Consider the following 14,305-nt stretch of genomic DNA (forward strand, 5'->3'; position numbering starts at 1 on the left):
TGGTTGGAAAATAGCGAAATACAAAGGGCATGCTGTCCAAATTTCTATTACTTGCTCTTATGAATATTAGTAAGATGTAAGATTTGATTTTAGGGTTAGTTGTGTGATGACCCCACCTTCCCCTAGGGTGTACCCGAGGGTTTAGCAGACCGCCTACCCAACTCTCGCCAGGACTCACTCACTGTTTCGGATAATATAATTCACAACTTCTTAACGTAAAGAAAACAACAGTTGTCAAATTTGAAACATACAAATACATTCATTTCTGTCTCAAACTTCCATACAATCCCAAATACATCAAAAGATTGGAGTTCTAAATACATTCAACCCTAATCAAGCGACTAGTGCGACTACAATTACAAAATTTCCAAAAACTTGACTACGCTAGCCTGTACAAGTCTCACGCCTCGCTCATACCCCCTATAAGGAAAACAAAACTAATAGAGTGAGCTAAAGTTCAGTGAGGTCCCAAATAGCAAGTTGACCAGTAAGTACAAGTGACAATATCATAATAGTAAAGTAGCGAGCATTAACAAGTCAAGAAAATGAGCAATAACACTTCGGATGACCAAACATTAAGTATTCAGCATTTCATATAAAAGGATACAGTTGCTCTTGTAAATTAGCTCCACCATAACTTGATCGTATAGTAGTTGACACTCCGTCAACTTTCAAGTAAGGTAACTAGTCCAGTAGTTCACCACTTAACTCCAATCTCCGTCCACCAACCAAACCCCTTACCGGGCCCACACACCAAGATAAACACTGGTGGTAATACTCGAGTATACCAATTAGTCGAGGAGATAACACTCCACTCGACAAAACTAATGACCCAGGGTTCGTCATCGAATCGACCAAGCCCTTGCCGGCTCGACTCGACTAACTAACCATATGGTTTCCGAAATTTCAGACAAGATACGAATCATATGCATGTACATCAATTTACTTTAAATCAATGAACAAGAATATAGTACATTAGGGCAAGTGCGATAAAGTACACCCTTGCCCGATCAAATCAATCACATATCATTCGATCATATTGGACAAGTATTGAAAACAAGTATCAAGTTCAATCAGGTATTTGGAAGCACTCACCAAAGATTTAGTGCTTCTTCGGTTCACGTTCAGGTATTACTCTTGGTTTGGAGTCCAAATCTGCGATAAAATATCATTTAAGAGCTTTGAAATCAACTAAGGTTCGAAACTTAAGCGTTTCATTTAATGAAAACAAGTAATTGAAACTCATTTGAGGAATATTTGTAAAACTCATGCTCACTCTTAAAACTTTGAAACTTTGAAGCGATTAACTTTGAAAACCCCATTTGAGTCGAAGAGACGAGGAAAACATATTTCTATTAGTCGTTACTTTCATTTTTCCAAGGGTACAAGTTACGGCCAAATTCCAACTAATATATCTTTACGAAAGTAGAATCGAATACCCTAGACAAATCAAGTTCAATTCAACCTGAATTCTTCGCTCGAATTACAAGTACACACACTTAGTCCTCGAGTGAAAATTTGAGCGGCATGCCCCTTGTACTTAGCTAGTTTTTAGCCATTAATGCCTTCATTGTTTTCCTCAAATCAGCCCCAAAGTCACACACAAGCAATGTTACCACAATAGCCCTTCAACTAGGCTTAATGTCATTCAATTACAAAACAATACTAGTAATGCGACCGGAAACCAAGTTTAAGGACACACAACAAAACAGCAGGTTTGACGTCTATTGGCGTTTCGGTCACAACTGAAGCTACGCCTATCAGTTTGGGGTACACTTTACAAAATTTTGACGCTAAAACAAAGAACTACAAGTCTTATGAAGACATCGACAGCCAATTTGTTCATTTTCAAGGTCAAAAGATGCAATCTCAGAGAAAATAGATAACTGTCCGCGAAACAGTTCATTTGGCAGTCGGGGTAATTTTATCATTCACATGCTACAGTGCTATAAATAAGCTGAAATTTTATAGGAAACTATATAACTCCATTCCATACAACTTTCATGTTTTGACCTAGGCCTGATTCGGCCTCTAACATGGACAAATTAAACAGGTCAAAACAGAACAACTTGGTTTTAAATTTCTGGAATTTGAACTTTTACTCTAGCAATTCATATCTAACAAGTACTCTATCATCAAAACCATCAACTACTAGCTCAATAACATCAATTAATAGGTAGAAACCATAATCAAAGCTGAAAATGTAAACCCTAGCTAAACATTCCCCCATATCATGCACAACTCACTAATTAACCGTCAAAACCCAAGATTAAGAGTTTCTATCCAAACTTTAGCAAGATTAAGAAGAGAAAAAGGAAAGACAGCCATGGTACCTTCCAAAAAGTGCTTGTAGGTGAGAACTACACCTCTCTCTTCCACAACTTCTACCACACAGAGCTTCCTAAGTACTAAAATGAAAGTTTAATCGGTTTGGATTGGGTGATTTCTCTCAAATGAAGATGATTCAAGGTGAAAGTTGGAGTTTGCTCACTTGGTTTTTCCTCTCCCTTAAGCTTGGCCAGAAATGCAGAAAATGAAGAGGAATTGAAGTGAATTTGGAGATAAAAATGAAGGAAATTGGTTGGTCAAACAACTCTTGGATGTTTGCCACTTGTCACCTCAAGATTACATCTTTAATTTTTCTTCTTTTTCCTTTCCATTTGGTCAATAATTTTGGCTCTTGGATGATATTTATGCACCAATAACAAGAGGATTAAGGTAATAAAGTGGTGTTCAAGTGGTACACTCAATCGGTAGCGAACGGTACCCGTCGGTTGAAACCGATTTTTCTTAAATCGCGTGTACTAGGGGTTTAACTTATGATTCACTAACTTATTATTATCACTTCTAAACATACATTTTTTCTTATCAAAAACTCACTCTTAACCACCAAATTTAGTACACACTCCTTACTGAGTAATCACACTACCAAAAGACGTAAAAACCCTAGTTTACCTTAACAATAAAAGTAAAGGGAAAACCCTTGGTTCTATGATTAATTGTAACTATTGAGGGAGTGAATGAGTAGTAAGGCTATTATAAAGGAATAAATCCAAATAAAAGGGAATTTTAAGAAAAATATGAGGGATTTTACAAGTCCTCACACTCTCTCCCTCTTAAGAGAATTTCGACTTCAAAATTCATACCTTTAGTCGTAAACAACTCAGGATACTTGTCTTGCATGTCTTTCTCCAACTCCCAGGTTGCTTCCTCCACCTCATGGTGTTTCCACAGAACCTTAACCAGTGGAATCTGCTTATTTCTCAAGTCCTTCACCTTCCTATCCAGTATGAGGACCTGTAAATTTCCCTTAGTTTATAATATTTTATTTTATTTTCTCGCATGCATTTTCTTTATTATACCCTATTATATTGATTTTTTAGAGATTTTTATAAGTAAGTATAGGTTTTAAATCATTTTTCATAGTATAAGTTAGTTTATGATAAGTTTGAAGTGCATTGTAGACGTGGGACCCGCTAGTGCGCTAAGTACAATAAATTTTTTACGATTAATTGAATTTTTGTATTAAGGAATATTTTACAAGGTGCTAGGAAACAATTAGAGGTTAGCTAGATAGATTAACCTTTTGGAGAAGGAAGATAAGCTTAAAACCCTAAAAGTGCCAAATGTCGCGACCCGATTGGTAGTTGGACTTTTGACCTGGTTATTAACTTTCCCAAAAATCAGATTTTGACCAAAAATTTCCCATTTCTTATCCCTTTTTGGCCGGCCACCTTGAGAGAAAGAAAAAGAGAGAGAGTTTCATCTTCAACTTCAATTTCTTGCCTAATCTTGATTTCCAACTATCACTTTTGCAAAACCTTCCATAAAAGTTGCTTACTAAGGTGGATTAAAGGATTGAGTGGAGTGATTTTGGAGAGACAAGCTCTAAGTTACCATCTTTATTGAGGATACAAGGTACTTTGCTTAGAAATTCCCTCTTTGTTTTAATAATGGTAAATTAGTGGCTTATAGTTGTTATAGATGTTGTTTTGTGGAAGATTTCATGGTTTGAGCTAGAGTTATGTTAAATTTCAGTTTTTATGGTGATTTTTCTGCCCACATGTGATGAGTAATGGTTGATCATAGAATGATAGCTTTATATTGTGAAAAATGAAGCTTTGGTATGCTAGTTTTGCTTGCCTAAAGAAATTTCCAGCTTGGGTGGAAAAATTCCAGCTTTAGGGTTTTTAATTTGAGCTCCCATTTGGTTGTATTTGAAGGGTATTGTGACCCTAATTAGGTGTGTTCAATAGCTTGTGATTTATATGAGAAATTGTGGCTGAAATGAGATGAGATTGGGTATTGATGTTTATGAGGACTCGTAAAATTTTCCTTATTTTATATCATTTAATTCTATTCCTTTTCATGCATTTTCTTTATTTTATTTTACTACCTTAATTTTCTAGACATTTTATAAGTGAATATAGTTTTCAAAACATTTTTCTAGTATAAGTTAGTTCGGGTTAATTTGGAAGTGTATTAAGGACGTGGGACCCGCTAGTGCGGTAAGTGCGATAAAATTTTGACGACTAGGTTAAGTTTCGTATTAAGGGATATTATTTTACAAGGTGCTAGGAGATAATTAGAGGTTAGTTATCTAGGTTAAGGTTGGTAGACAAAGGGATAAGAATAAACTTAAGAATGGCCAAGTGTCATGAAACCATTGGATGGGGACTTTGACCAAATTTCTTTACCTTTACTAAACATCAATTTTAACCAATTTTTCTTCATTTCTCACCTTGCTTGGCCGACCTTTGGAGAGGAGAAAAGAGAGGAAATACTTCATCTTGCACTTCAATCCCTTGCTTCAATCTTGATTTCCAACCATTGAAATTATAGATTACTCCATCAAAGTTGCTTACTAAGGAGGATTAAAGCTTCTAGTGGAGGGATTTGTGAAAGGAAAACCCTAAGCTATCATCTTTCTTGAGGTGTCAAGGTACTTTGCTTACAAACTTCCTCTTTGTTCATGCTAATGTCAAATTAGTGGTTTTTGGTGACTAAGGATGCTATTTTGTGGAAGGTTTCATGGTTTAGAGTAGAGTTGTAGTAAATTTCAGATTTTATTGGTAATTTTTCTGTTTTTATATGATGTCTATGGTTGGCCATGGAATGATGGCTTGATATGGTCTAAAGTGGAGCTTTTGTGTGTTAGTTGTAGTTGTTTGCGGAAATTTCAGTTTAGGGTTTCAATCTGCCCTGTTTTTACACTGTATGTTCGACCATGTTGAAGGCTGAATCAGCCCTTGCCCAAAACATGAAAGTTGTAGATATATGAGTTAGCTATCTACCTGCAAAATTTCAGATCGATTGGAGTACTATTTTTACCATGAAAATGCATGATTTGGCTTTGGAGGTCTTCATAAGAAATGTAGGTATATGTCTTGGCTTCGAAACGCCATAAGATTCGTTTCAATCCGATAAGTGTAGCTTCAGTTGTGCTTATTGTGCCGAAAGGTATGTTTAATAATCTATGATTTGTATGTGGTTGAATTGAGATGACATTGGTGTGATTGTAGGATGGAAAAGTAAGGAAATGTAGGGGATATGCTGTCCAAATTTTGGGAATATTGGATTTCTTTGAGTTTGGTTTGGTTTGGGATCTATAAGAAGGGCTTTTCGGGATTGTTCGAGCCCTAGGTCTTCATGTTACCTTTTCGTTCCCAAAATCATGTTTTGCACCCCTGCATTAGTACTTATTTGGAGAGGTATACGACTTGTAGTCAAGCCTCAATTATGCATCTTATTTGCTAGAATTGTGGCTGTGGGAACCATAATTGTTTCCCTTGGTTATTCTAGGACTTCTGGGTGACTAAAGTCATACGTTGATTGACAACTTTCGAAGTATCTTTACGTGAACCGGTGAGTGTACCACTCCCCTGAATTATTGCTAAACTGGTTATCTGTACTTGCAAGTTGCTATTTGAATATCTTTACCGACTGTTTATTTTGTACGAGACGAGTGTGTACATTATTGCACTCGTTCTCGGGCCTGTGTGACTTGTTTCCGATACATACTTGAATCTGTTACTTGTGCCTGATATGATGTCGTTTGGAAGTGTATCCAACGACCTTCCTGTTAAATCTGAGCTCAACCTCATGGGGAGTCAATTGAATCAAGCCAGCAAGGGCTTGGTTGAGGAAAATTGACAATCCATGGGTGCCTGTTCTTGGGAAATCTTTGGGTATTGGAGACTCTAGATTTCCGGTATACTCGAGTATTACCATTCCTGTTCCGGTTTAGCGTTTGGGCCCGGTAAGGGGTATATTTGGTGATCGAAATTTTGGCGTAAGCGGGGTCTATGGACATGTGTGTGTTTCATTAAACGCTGACGGAGGGTCAACGAGATTGGATCAAGTATTGCAACGGGGATTTGGCTCCTGAGAGCCACCTGTATCCTTTAAATTGTGGTGTTCGTTCATTTCTCTTATTTGATGTGTATATGTGCCTCAAAAGTGTTTTCTCATGATTTCTACTGTTTATACTTTTGGTACCTTATTGAGCTTCTAGCTCACCCCGTTCCGTTATCCATGTTTTCCTTACAGGGAACATTTTTTTGGAATTTCGATGTTTTGAAGAATGAGTTGAGCTAGTTAGAAATTCTTTTGTTCTTTTGATATAGCTCCTCGACAATTTGGAAACCCTAAATGTATCCTAATACAATATTTCCTTTGGATGTGTAAACTTAAAAATATGTATATTTTAAAGAGTTTCTTCATGTTTATGTAGCATATGTATTTGGGAATGTACATTCTCTCATGTTAGACAAAGTTTACTTGGTTGGATTGTGGACGAGTGCGGAAGTTGAATGAGGAAAGCAGAAAATTTTGGAGGTTACTGTTCACGGAATCAGGCCAAGTATCCGGCTAGTTCTTGGCCGAATATCTGGGCAGATATGCAAGGGAATTTTGAAATTTTGAGTTGAGCTACTGCCTCCAATCCGGCCAGGAATTCGGCCGGATTGTGATGTGGCAGTCACTGTTCATTCGCGGCTTGTTTTCGTTCTTCGGTTCTTTTTTTTTCGGTCGTTGTAGCGCTCGAGCACTGTAGTATCTTTCAGAACAAGTATTTCAGGGTGTGGTTAGCTTATTGTATCTTTTAGTTCGGCTCAATTGGATTCTGAATGTTATCTTCTCGAAATTCTTTTGAGCGTTTGGTAGGGTTTCCGTTTGTTCCGGATCCGTAGTCCCTACGAGAGTTGGGCAGGCAGTCCGCTGAATCCTTTGGTTCACCTTAGGGTGAGGTGGGGCTGTCACAATGTTAGGTGGGACAAGTAAAGAAAAACAAGGGAAGTGCTGCTGAAATTTTCGTAGGAACCCTTGAGCAGTTTTGGGAAATTTGCTATATCTTGTTGTAGAAATATCGGAATTGAGTTCCGTTTATTGTGCTTTAAATTAGATTCATAGAAATATAAACTGTAAAAATTTCAGACCATGGTTCTGTCGGTACGATTTATGGTGATTTTTCAAAATGAACTGAAATTATATACCTGTTCTGTCTTTTACTGGATAAAACAGTAATTTGAGGCTTGAATTTGACTGACTTGTGATCTGAATCTTATAAATGTATCTTCTGAGAAATTGGACCCCTTTGAGTCTATTTTCCGACGGTATAAATTTTATCAATTTTGAACTTAAGAATCTTCAAATGGTGGTGCGTAAAACTGGAAAATCCTGTTTTCCTAAAATTGTCCTTACTCTCATTTTCAACCTTAAGTTTGGAGTTAGTAAATCATTGTAGGTACGGTTTTAGATAGAAATGTAGGGTTTTGGGGTTTGTTCATGTTGTAGAATCAACCGCTACTGTTTTACTCCGAAACCACACATTTATCTCTTTGTATTTGCAGTCATTTGAATAGGCATACGACTAGTAGTCGAGTCTCACTTGTGCATTCTGTTTACTCCGTTTTGGATGTGGAGACTTCAATTGTTTTACTTTGGTTATTCTTAGGGTTTCTTGGCGATTAAAGCCACTCTGGGTGAAAACTTTTGAAGTATCTGTACTTGAACTGGTGAGTGTACCACTCCCCTCATTTGTTGCTTAACTTGGTTTCTGTACATGAAATTTGTGATTTGAATGACTGTACTATCCGTTAATTCTGTTTGAGACGAGGGTATACTTTATCACACTCGTTCTTTTGTCTGTTTGTATGCCTATTTACTGGGTACATTTGGAATCTGTTATCTATATCTGAGTCTATTCTGACGTCGTTTGGAGGCTTGTATCCAACGACCCCTTCTGTAATCTCTGAGCTCAAAAACTATGGTTAGTTATTCGAGTCGAGCCAGCAAGGGCCTGGTCGATTAGATAACGACCCACGGTAGTCTGTTTCTAGGAAGTCTTTGGGTATTGGAGACTCTGAATTTTCAGTATACTCGAGTATTACCACTTCTGTTTCTGTTGAGGTGTTCAGGCCCGGTAAGGGGTATGTTTGGTGGACGAAATTTGGTGTAAAGTGGGGTCTACGGATATAGTTGTTCTTTATATGTTAACGGAGAGTCAACGGGAATTTTGGGCTCCCGAAACCCACTTGTATCCTTTCTATCTAAGGTGTTTGTTTATTTCCTTAATTGATATGCATATGTGAGTAATTGAATATGAAGTTCCATGATTCTTGACTGCTATTATTTTGGTACCTCATTGTGTGACAGCCCCACCTCCCCCTAAGGCGAACCAGAGGGTTCGGCGGGCCGTCTGCCCAGCTCTCGCCGGGATTCAGTCGTTCACTACATTCCTCAAACAGATTACAAGATAAATCTCAAATATTACATCACATTCTCCAATAATTACATGTCAAAAGCGAAGCGGAAACAATTCCCAACTATACATAAAATGATTCCAAATCCAAACTGTACAACATAAAGGCCATCCAATCACGCGCACAAGTACTACAAGCCTTCCTTCGCTTTGAGCCCTGTGGAGGGGAATAAAATATTTTTGGGGTGAGCTAGAAGCTCAGCGAGTAACCAGAAAATCAGTAATCAAATCGGTTTAACAATATTTCTTTTCAATGATGTCATAAATCAAATGATAAGTCCAGAAACAATTACAACATTTACAAAACATTAAATATGGAGTATCAATAATTCAAGAAACATGTACAATGGAAAGCGATAGTAACATTCATGAAAAGATACGTTCGTTCTCCTGTCATTTCTTTTTTTTTTCATTTGAAATTGCATCATTTTCCACCAATCTCCACCAACCTACAAAGGTAATACTCGAGTATACCAAACGTTCACCCAGGTCCCTAATCGCCCGACCGAGTCCGTTTCTGGCTCGAGACGACCGGTAACAAGGGGCAATGGCCAGTTCAGCCCAAAAGGCTTACATTCATGCGCAAGTAGCATTTAATCATTTATCATGAAAATTTCACATTGATTTAGGTCGAGTGCGATAAAATACACACTCGCCTAGAAAGCTCGTTTTGGAAATCATTCAAAGCACGTAACACGTTATCAATCAATAATACAAGTCATGAAGTCAAGAAAATATATCAAACAAGGAACACTTTCATATAAGCACGCATGATATGCAAGAAAACAGTTCAAAAGTAGCTTTGGAAACAGTTCAAAAGTAAATAATGTAAGAAACATTTCACAAGTACTTTGGAAATAGTTTAGGGTCACTCACCTCCATGGCTCAGAAACCATCCATCATATATCATTGCCTTGCTCAAATCCGAGTCTTAGATCACAAACTCAATGCAAACAAATCCCTTCAAAATTCGGACAGCACTTCCCCTAAATTTCTTTACTTTTCCAGCCATCAAGGCTTCATTATTTCCTCAGCCAGTCCCAAAGGTACACACACAACAACAAGTTCATCTAATAGTCATTCAGCAAGTTCCAAGTAGTACTAGTACAAGTCAAGCTAGGGAAAAGTCCGGAAATGAAAGTTAAGCTCAAAACCAGAAAAACAGTTTTTGACGTCATTTTACGGTAATGGCACCAAAGGTACTACGAGTATCGGATGGAGGTCCAAGACCCACCGTTTCGAAGCTAAGAACCAGGGATACAACAATGTAGAAGGTCACTCAGTCCAAATCCCAGCACAACTAAGTCAAATATGCCAAATAACAAACCAGAACCGTAATTACAGGTTTACAAATTACACTATGCTGTAATCAGTACAACTCAGTCTAAACAGGTCCAAATGCAGAAATTCCAAAGGCATATGGTAGCTAGGACATCAAGATACATTTCATCAGAAGACCTCAACACCCAAATCCAAAACAATTCCAGTCAAAACAGCCCATTTTAGACACAGTTCTAACATCCTGATGAACCCAGAACAGCAATAGTAATTTCGTCTTATCTCATTCTACACTACTCCAATTGACCTGAAAGTTTACAGGCACCCTTAAAACATCAATACCTACAACTTTCATGTTTTGAGCCAAGGCCAATTCGGCCTCTAACCATATGATACAAAACCGGACAGAAAGGGGGTTATGAAACCCTAACTTTCTCAAATTCCTTCCAAACCCAAAATTGGTTACAATTACCAATCATGTACACCTACTATAGTCATTAGCCATCAATTCCAACCATAATAGATAACCACAACATCATGATCACAATTAAACCAGAAAATTCATCAATAAATTGAAAACTTCACCAATTCCTCTCAAACCACAAATTCATCACTTTAGCTACCATTAAGCACAACTTAAGCTTCATTAAGTGTAGGAGGAAGTTCAATCACCACTCACCTAGTAAACAAGAGAGGGAGAGTTGTTGGACACCTTAGCTTCCTTAAACACTTCACCAAATCACTTTTTAGTACCAAATGGAGAGATTTTATGGAGTAGAAACAAGATCAAATGGTTGGATGATGACACTCAAGCAAGATGGAAGCAAGAATCTTGGAGAGTTTTTCTTTCTTCTTAGCTAGAGAGGGCCGGCCACAATGGTGAAGAAAAAAGTGATTTTTGTGGTAATTTTGAGATATTTAATCAATTGGTAAGAAAGGTCAAAAAGTCAAATAAGTGACCACCACTCTTAAGGTGACACTTGTCACTTCATTAATGCATTCCTATCCTTCTTTTTCCCTCTCACATCAATCACTTCACCTCCTCTAATTATCTCTTAATACCTGATAAATTTCACCCAGTATCCGGAACTTAACCTAATTGGTCGAATTTTTCAGAACTTTTCGCCCTAGTGGGTCCCACATCCGGTATACACTCTTAATTTCTCAAAACCTATTTGATACTAGAAAAATCATCCAAAAACTATATCTGCTCCTTAAAAATATCTAGAAAATTTCCCTACTAAAGAAAACGCAGAAAACAAGCCATTAAATAAATAAAACCCTAGAAAATGGGAAAAGTACGGGTTCTCACACTTATACTTTTCGGGGCGTCACACATTGAGGGTAAGCTCACCTTCTTCCCGTTATTTTTGTTTTCCTTACAGGGGACAAACTTTGAAATCATGGTTTTGGAAAAAAAGGGTCGAGCTAGTGTATAGGTTATTTTGTTAAGCTCTTTTCCAACCTAAACCCCAATTGTATTTTGAACAGTATGAATACTTTGGCTTGTACTTAGTGAATTTGTTCAAGACTCCTATGTAAATAAGTATTTAACCTTTTTTTTTAAGTGTATTCCTTTGAGATGTTATGCTTCTATGGCTTTGGTGAACGTTTCTTGTAACCGTTGGACAATCGGGCGAGCGCGGCATTTGAAAAGAAAAAAAAATTTCTGGCAGGAAAATTCTTCTGTAAATCCGGCTAGTTATTGGCCGGATTGACAGGGGAAGTTGAAAAAATTTTGGATCAGCCACTGCCTCGAATCCGGTCGGATTGTGACGTGGCCATTCCATTCCATTTTTTTTGTTTTCGTTTCTCTTTTCATTAAAGTGTTTAATTGAAGTCTCGTACTACCGTATGGTTTGGTAAGTTCTATTTTGGATTTTGGTGGTCTCCAATTGTTCGTTTTCTTTGGGATCTATCGCGCGTACTATAGGGTTTGTGAGATTCGACTCTGTAGTCCTGGCGAGAGTTGGGCAGGCAGTCCGCCGAACCCTTTTGTTTGCTTTAGGGGGAGATGGGGCTGTCACAGTTGGTATCAGAGCCAGGTTCGCGTGGTCTTCGTGCGGAGTGAGCTTGGGCAAAGTAGTGTTATGGTCTTGATTTTGTGAATATGTTCAAAGGATTAAGTGTTTTCCCTGGGTGTAAGTTGTGAACCGTGCATGTTATAAGTGTAAAAATCTTTATTATGAAACTTGAGGAAGATAGATATGTATGTCGATTAGGAATCTTTAATGTGGATGATTTACTCTTGGGACCGGCTGGCTCGAGTTGTGAATTATCTTATTTGGGATTCTTGTACCCGACTACCAAATAGATGAGAGCCTAGGTTAGAAAGGACTTGGGCGAACTAGAAATGTGATTCTATGGAACTTCATGTGATTTGTTTGGGTGTTGTTAAGTATGATTAACCTTGATTAAGATATAAATTGTGTTATTCTCGTAGATTATGGACAGAGCCCTAGAGGGGGAAAGCTTTTCGTTAATTGCTTTTGTACCTTTGGCTTAGTTGGTATATAGTATCTTTGATGACCCCGATACTTTCATGGAATTTCCTTTTGCTTGTATCTAACTGACTGTTATCGTGTGATATATATATGCTTTTTGATCTGTGTGTACCTCTTGTTACCCGTTCCTGCATATATTTATCTTTAATATTATTTTCACGCTTCGACCCTAGAATGGTTAATCCAATGGAGGGTACCCGCCGTGGACGAGGCCGTGGATGTGGTATTATGCAACCTTCGACTGAAAGGGGTAATCGGGAACCCATGCTTGAACCAAACCCTGAGCCTAGAATCAACCCTAATGCCCAAGTAGCCGCTGCTATCCAGCGTATGACCGATTTGCTAGCCCATGTAGTGGAACACCAAGGTCAAAAACCTAATCCTCAACCTAGAAACCCTGGTAACAATGTAGAGGGCGATGATAGAGCCCTCGAAAGATTTCAAAATTTCTCCCCACCAAAATTCCTTGGAGGACCCGATCCAGATGTGGCCGAAAGGTGGTTGGAGAAGATGATAGACATATTTGCGACTTTACACTATACGGAGGAGAGACAGGTCACTTTTGCTTTCTTCCAATTGGAGGGGGCCGCCCGTTCTTGGTGGAACATCATTCAAACAAAATGGGAAAAGGAACAAACCCCGAGGACGCGGGTGAACTTCATGAGGGAATTCAACGCCAAGTTTTCCCTCCTCTAATCCAAGAAAAGAAGGAAGATGAATTCATTAGGCTTCGCCAAGGAGCTCAGACTGTCGCCGAATATGAGAGCTAATTCACTATGTTATCTAAGTTCGCTCCCGAACTAATAGTAACTGAGTAAAGGAGAATAAGGCATTTTGTCCAGGGATTAAATGTTGAGATTCAGAAGGACTTGGCTGTAGCCCAACTTAGTGCCTTTAGTGATACTGTGGAGAAGGCCCAGCGAGTTGAAACTGCGAGGTTACAAGTTAGAAACTTTCAAGCCAAGAAAAGGGGATTTCCTGGAAGTAGCTCCGAGTAAGAGGATAAAAGTACACCCCCTAAGATTGGAAAGGGAAACGGGGGAGTACGACTACCGGAGGTATCAAGTGCTGTCTCACAAGGAGAATCGGTCTCTGCTACTCGTGGCCCCTATGGATATTACGGAGGGCCAAATCACACGGAGGCGAATTGTTGGAGGAAAGAGGGAAAATGCCTGCGCTGTGAAAGCACCGATTATCGGATTGCTAACTGTCCAGCTCGACTGCGCGAAGGGAAAATGACCCAACAACCAACTAAGACTAACCCTGGACAGTTGAAAGGGAAAGGGACTGGATCAAAGGTACCGGCTCAAGTGTATTTTCTAGAACACTATCAGGTTCCTGACTCGTCTGAGGACATAGAAGGCACGATCCGTTGGTTACCTTAGATTTTTATAGATCCCGTTGATAAGAAAATTTCCGTTGGTTACCTTAGATTTTGATAGATCTCGTTGATAAGAAAATTTCGAGGACAAAATTTCTTTAAAGGGGAGAGAGTGTGAGGACAACCATGGTATTGTATTCGAGTCTCACTTGTGCATTCCATTTACTCCGTTTTGGATGTGGAAATTTCAATTGTTTTACTTTGGTTATTCTTAGGGTTTCTTGGCGATTAAAGCCACTCTGGGTGAAAACTTTTGAAGTATCTATACTTGAACTGGTGAGTGTACCACTCCCCTTATTTGTTGCTTAACATGGTTTCTGTACATGCAATCTGTGATTTGAATGACTGTACTATCCGTTTATTCTGTTTGAGACGAGGGTG

This window comes from Coffea arabica, chromosome 10e, assembly GCF_036785885.1.
Source record: "Coffea arabica cultivar ET-39 chromosome 10e, Coffea Arabica ET-39 HiFi, whole genome shotgun sequence".
Classification (NCBI taxonomy): domain Eukaryota; kingdom Viridiplantae; phylum Streptophyta; class Magnoliopsida; order Gentianales; family Rubiaceae; genus Coffea; species Coffea arabica.